Genomic DNA, 6,814 nt, shown 5'->3' with positions numbered 1-6,814 from the left:
GGCTGGGAGTGAGATAGGGAGGGAGGTAGGCGCGAGGGAGGTACAGAGAGAGGGAGAGAGAGAAAGAGAGTATAAGAGAGTTAATGGAGGAAGTAAGCAAGTTATTGCAACTAATTTTAGACCCAATTCAATATTATTTTTAGCTCCCCCACCCGTTGATGTCTTAATATTATTGTTTCTTAGGACCCCAACAGGTGTCCACCACCACCACCACCACCACCACCACCACCGCCACCGCCGCCACCACCACCACCACCACCACCGCCACCACCGCCGCCACCGCCACCACTACCACCACCAACACCACCACTTCTTTTAATGCTGTCATTAGCAGAAATTAATTGTTATTGCAATTATTGCAGCTGCTGTTGTAGTGGTGGTGGTGGTGGTGGTGGTGGTAGTGGTGCTGGTGCTGGTGGTTTGCAAGATTCGGCATCCCAGAATTGTTTGCAAGATTCGGTATCCCAGAATTGTTTGCAAGATTCGGCATCCCAGACAAGATAGGCTGTGACAAGACACTATTACAGTTTGTGTCTAGCGAATTTTAAAAAGTTTTCTGAAACGTTCGCGGTAGAACATGGAACTACTGCGCCATACCATCCCAGATCTAACGGACAAGTACAACTCTTTGTTGATACCTTCAAAAGAGCCCTTAGAAAAATCAAATGAGGAATTCACGGATGAGACAGCTCTACAACAATTCTTAAGAGTGTATCGTGTGATACTAAATCTGAATGCACCAACAGGTAGCTCACTAGCGGAGCTGACGCTTGGAAGGAAAGTAAAATCAGTCTTTGATAAATTGCTACCTGGCAAGAAAAGAAGCAGTGCCAGGGAAGACATATCAAAATTCTTTAAAGTTGGTGTAAAAGTGTATATGAGGGCATACAAGAATGGAAAGCAGAGTGGGGAAGGTGGCGTAATTACCAAATGCATAGGTAAAATGATGTATTGAGTAAAAAGTAGAAAAGGCATACAAAAGAGGCACAGGAACGAACCAGCTGGAAAAGAGATTCGTGGAAAGCTAACCAAAGAAGTTGGAGAAACCGATGGAATGGTTGTACGATACGCTCCAAGTACCAACGCCACTGCTGGTAATTTAACCCAGGCGTACAAGTGAGAGGAAACGAAGACAGAGTTCCTGAAAAATCAATGCCAAGCGCAAAAAATATCATATTGTACGAAAAAAAAACTCAAAAAAGGGAGGTAAGATGAATAAAAAAAGAAACCTAGATAGTATGACACTTCCTAAGAAAAAACTTAAAAGGGGAGATGTTGTAGGAGATTAGTAATAATGGTACACTCTCCTACGTGAAGAATGGAATAACCTAGTCACTATAAGTAAAGACAAGTCTGTGAAGTACAAGAGTAAATAGTAGGCAGTCAGAGATAGTCGTGTCTTCACTGGTTTTACCAAGTATACTGTATACCGAAGTGGGTGTTATATCAATCCAACATTTTAAGGATTATAACAAGAAGAAAAGTCCTGAATCCTTGTTAAATTTAATGATTTCGTTATCTAAAATTTTCTTCAGAGAAATTTCTCGTGATCAGGATATACATTCTGTCGCATCTCAAAAACGTTTTCCTATTCACTGCAAACGTCATTTACAGCGACAATCACATCCTGATATCAAGTGATGATAAATTTGATCTTGATAATTACAAAAAAAAAAAAAAAAAGAAAAGAGAGAAAAGTGTAAAGACTCACGTACATAAATTATATAATTATGGTTAAAACAGAATTTCCTAGAATTAAAATGTACACGCTATCTTTAAGCACCCACACGTACACGCATTTGCATGTATGCATGTATATATGTATAATTATATGTATGTATGTATGTATGTATGCATACATGTAGGTGTGTGTTTATGGATGTATGTATATATATATATATATATATATATATATATATATATATATATATATCATTCGTACACTATCGTGTGTGAATAATATTCTTAAGGTCAACATTTACTCATTCGCAACCACTTCTAGGCTTTGTCACAAACTCAGTTTTTAAGCAAATTAGATGATGCTTACATTTTTTAATTGGTCCCATCTGATGCAACATTTTCAGCTACAAAATTTGAAAATTGCTTCGGTAGAAAAAAAGTTTCAGTCAAATATGTGAGATCACAAACGGGAGAATAACGCCTGAAATCGAGTCCAAATATCTTTTTTTAAAGAAATCTATATTTTATATTAGCTCATATGAGAGATCTCGGCGAGAGGAATCTATCCATGTTATTTGTTATTTGTTCTTATATTCTTTTACTTGATTCAGTCATTTGACTGTGGCCATGCTGGAGCACCGCCTTTTATAGTCGAGCAGATCGACCCCAGGACTTATTCTTTGTAAGCCTAGTACTTATTCTATCGGTCTCGTTTTGCCGAAGCGCTATTGTTACGGGAACGTAAACACACTAGCATCGGTCGTTAAGCAATGTGGGGGGGGGGGGGAGGGACAAACACAGACACACAAACATATACACACACACAAACAACGCGCACGCAGACACACACATACACATAAGTAACTTTTAAAATGCTCGTGAAGGGAAACAAAGGAGAGGAGGAAGTAATATGATAACAATTGATGAGAAGGGGACTCCTTTCTGCTGTCCATCGTAAATAAACACACACACACGCACATACATACATACATACATACATACATACATACTTTTTTTTATTGCTATCTTTAGCTATTCGACTGATCACGTGTGGAGACCCGCAATGTAGTTTGTTATTTATTGAAAACCACGTGGTCCTCGAAGCGAAGTTTTCACCACTGATAAAAATAAATTTATCTACTTTTATTAAATTAGAATCTAAATGTTCAATTAAAATATACAATATAAATTATTTATTATAATACATTAATTATTTATAAATAAAAATACTTAAGATTTATTAAGCACAGAATTAATTACATATATTAATTTACTTTTTCTAATCAGTGTTTGTTTATTAAGATATTTTGTATAATAACAGACGTGACAGGTTTGTTATTTACTCTGGTTTCTCCTCACCGCGAGCGGATAAATCTTTCGCCTTTTACTAAAGATTTCCGTGGGGCGGAACATTTTAATGAGTCTATAGACTTATTTTTGTAAGCTTCATTTAAAGAAGCTTTTTAATTAAACTAAAGTTAGATTAAACTCTGTGGAAAAGTTTTCACTTCCTCGTCACTGGAATAATGTTTTCCTCTCAAACCCTCTTTCATGGGACCGAAGAAATGATAGTCCAAAGGGCAGGGATACATGCTCTCATTCGAATTGTTAGTGCGTCGGAGAAAATGCTAAGTGGAATTTCTACCGACTCTTTACGTTCTGAGTTCAAATTCCGACCTGCTCTATTTTGCTGTTTATTCTTTCGGGGTTGATAATATAAATACGAGTTAGGGTCGATGTAATCGACTTAACCACTTCACCGAAATTGCTGATCCTGTTTCAAAATTCTAAATCAATATTTTATTTGAGAATCTAGTGAGACGAAATTCGTGAAAATTTTTTTCTTGAAACATTTCTTATTTCAAGTGGAAATATTTGGGAAAACTTTGAATCAACTGCTTTAAACTGTTGTCAGTTCAACCGGCTTACTTGGTCTTCCATCCGAGTGACAAAAGCTTTGAAGGTGAGAGTAGATTATAAATTTCAGAGATCAACATAAATACATTTAGTTTTATTGAATTAAACATAAATTATTAAATAGGATAATTAATGTAACTTGTTTATAATACTATATTAATAATTATACTCTGAGATATTTGTTGTTTATTAACAACAGAATTAATTACAAACATTAATTTATATTTTCTAATCAGTGTTTGTGTATTCAGATATTTTGTATAATACAGAATGTGAAATTGTCTGACACTAACTCTGGTTTCTACTCACCCCGAGCGGATAAATCTTTCGCCTTTTACTAAAGATTTCCGTGGGGAGGAACATTTTAATGAGTCTATAGATTTATTTTTGAAAGCCTCATCTAAACATGAGGCGATAATTAAATTAATATCAGACTAAGTCATTCGGCTTTTTAACGTGGTAAAGCTATATTTCTGGCTTAGACAAATCGGCTCCAATACTTTTTTAAAAGTCTGTCGCTATCCTTTTTCTGAACCGGCAAGTTACAGGAACATAAACACAGACACACAAGGCAGCTGACGAAGGAATAATTCCAAGTGGCTATCTGTTTTCCTATGTGTTCGTTCCATTGTCTGTAGTTCATTGTTCTAACGTCCTGTACCCTGATATGCATCTATATATACACATGTAGATGTAAGTATGTACATATATGTGTGTATACATGCATTTATATTCTTTTGCACACAGAGGGACAGACGGACAAACCAATGCCGATGGAAACATAACGTGTGTTTATACGTCTACGTATTTGTTTTTACAAAATTCCTGATGTGGAATTGTGTGTTAAAACAGATATTGTTTTATTTGGGGATGATCATATTTTTTGCCATTTAGCCACATAAACTATTTTTTTTATCAGGATGTTTGACCACATCATCATGTGAGCATTGAGGATCTTTATATATATATATATATATATAAGAGGAAGAAGATATTACACCCAGGCAATACAAATCCGCATCACTAACGTGAGAAGAACAACAGTACAAACGCATGAGGGGAGAAAAAAGATCCTCAATGCTCACATGATGATGTGGTCAAACATCCTGATAAAAAAAAATAGTTTATGTGGCTAAATGGCAAAAAATATGATCATCCCCAAATAAAACAATATCTGTTTTAACACACAATTCCACATCAGGAATTTTGTAAAAACAAATACGTAGACGTATAAACACACGTTATGTTTCCATCGGCATTGGTTTGTCCGTCTGTCCCTCTGTGTGCAAAATAACTCAAAAAGTTGTGAATGGTATTTGATGAAACTTGCAGGAAAAGTTGGTAATGACAAGGAACAGATGATGAAATTTTGGTAGCGATCCGGGAATTTTTATAGATTCTTGAAGGATTTTTCATTTGTTATATTTACTTTACATGAAGTATTACAATGTTACGTTCTTTGATTATCTCCCTTGAAAACATGTTCATCGTTTCCACGTAACCTATGGTGGCGTTGCTGTTTCCAAAGTTTATTTTCGTTTCTCTATTAGTAATTTTACTCGCGTATCTATCTTAAAATGAGCTGCTTGACGAAGGTCTGCGCTCTCCGAGTGCTTTTCTAGTTTGTACTGGCATCAAGTCGTATAAGTTGTAATAATGACATCAAACCAAATAGCGATATTTTGAAATCATTTAATGCGTATGTCTTCCCAAATCACAAAATTAAATAAACACATTCAAGGTGAGCGTCAATTATGAATGTCACCCATCGCTATTAAGAAATTTATTTAATGAAATAGAAATTTCTAAAAATTATAGTAAGTGCAACTTATTTGGAAAACTATATTTAGTATTATAATCGCAAGCGTTTAATAGTCTATTAATCACAAAATTAATTAGGTATATTAATTTACTCACTATAATCAGTATGTGTTTATTTAGACATTTTATATAATAACAGACGTGACAGGTGTGTAATTAACTCTGGTTTCTCCTCACCCCGAGCGGATAAATCTTTCGCCTTTTACTAAAGATTTCCGTGGGGAGAAACATTTTAATGAGTCTATAGACTTATTTTTGAAAGCCTCAACTAACCTTGAGGCTGATAATTAAATTAACATCAGACTAATTAACTTGGTTTCGCAAACTTCGGGTCCCTCGGCCCTCCGATACCGTGTTGTCTATGAACCTATTTTTTCTAAGTTTCATCTAACCATGAAGACATTAATTAAGATAACAGCAGGTTGTATGTGTGTGTGTTACGTTTATCTCTACAGATTTAAAAACGGTTGTGATTTGGGGAAGACTTGGTTGCTATTTCTAGCAATTCGGTGACAATTCGAGAAACGCTTTGATGCTTACAAAAATTTTTTTAAAAACCTGGTCCTGTGAGGCGAGAAATTTTAGCAGCAGTTTTAAGGTGAAGGTCAATTATAAACATCACTGATAGGTACAAATATATCCAGCTTTATTTAGTCAAACCTTAATGTTTAATTAATAAAACATCGAAGAAAATATTTATTATGATCTACTAGTTATTTATATATAAAGATATTTAAAATTTGTTGATCATGGAATTAATTACAAACATTAATTTATATTTTCTGATCAGTGTTTGTTTATTTAGATATTTTATATAATAAGAGAAGTGACAGTTTTGTTAGAATTACTCTGGTTTCTCCTCACCCCGAGCGGATAAATCTTTCGCCTTTTACTAAAGATTTCCGTGGGGAGGAACATTTTAATGAGTCTATAGACTTATTTTTGAAAGCCTCAACTAACCTTGAGGCTGATAATTAAACTAACATCAGACTAATTAATTTGGTTAACGAACCGGGATTCACTGTCCCAGCATTGTTGCTATATTTCTCACGTAAACGGTATATTTGTCCATTTATTTTGTTATAGTTTTCCCTGTCACACCATTACAGTAATATTACATATTGCGTGCTTTAGGCAACTTGCTGGCAAAGTGCTTGGCGGCATTTCGGCTGCCTTCGCGTTCTGAGTTCAAATTCCGCTGAGGTCGACTTTGCCTTTCATCCTCTCGGGATCAATGAAATAAATACCAGTTGAATATTGAGATCGATATAATCGACTTGCCCCGAAATTACTGGCCTTGTGTCAAAATTTGAAATCAGTATTACGTATTACAGCAACGGACAGTCGATCTGTTGATCAACCAGTAGTGTCGCTTAGGGTCTAAGTAGGCTCCCTC

The 6,814-nt window shown here is 35.3% G+C and overlaps 4 non-coding genes across 4 annotated transcripts; all 4 read left to right on the top strand.

Annotated features, from left to right (window-relative positions):
* Nucleotides 1–3,019: 3,019 nt before the first annotated feature.
* LOC128251485 (U5 spliceosomal RNA) lies at nucleotides 3,020–3,142 on the top strand. Its single transcript, XR_008267150.1, has one exon. It is a non-coding gene; the product is annotated as a U5 spliceosomal RNA (small nuclear RNA).
* A 744-nt stretch (nucleotides 3,143–3,886) lies between these two features.
* Nucleotides 3,887–4,011, top strand: LOC128251486 (U5 spliceosomal RNA). The gene has a single exon (XR_008267151.1). It is a non-coding gene; the product is annotated as a U5 spliceosomal RNA (small nuclear RNA).
* Nucleotides 4,012–5,575: 1,564 nt separating this feature from the next.
* Nucleotides 5,576–5,700, top strand: LOC128251484 (U5 spliceosomal RNA). The gene has a single exon (XR_008267149.1). It is a non-coding gene; the product is annotated as a U5 spliceosomal RNA (small nuclear RNA).
* Nucleotides 5,701–6,262: 562 nt separating this feature from the next.
* On the top strand, nucleotides 6,263–6,387 carry LOC149131203 (U5 spliceosomal RNA). The gene has a single exon (XR_016238297.1). It is a non-coding gene; the product is annotated as a U5 spliceosomal RNA (small nuclear RNA).
* Nucleotides 6,388–6,814: the final 427 nt, after the last annotated feature.

This window comes from Octopus bimaculoides, chromosome 24 (assembly GCF_046866305.1).
Source record: "Octopus bimaculoides isolate indiv1 chromosome 24, ASM4686630v1, whole genome shotgun sequence".
Classification (NCBI taxonomy): domain Eukaryota; kingdom Metazoa; phylum Mollusca; class Cephalopoda; order Octopoda; family Octopodidae; genus Octopus; species Octopus bimaculoides.
The sequence above is the reverse complement of the archived record's forward strand: the minus strand, read 5'-3'. Positions and strand labels throughout refer to the sequence as shown.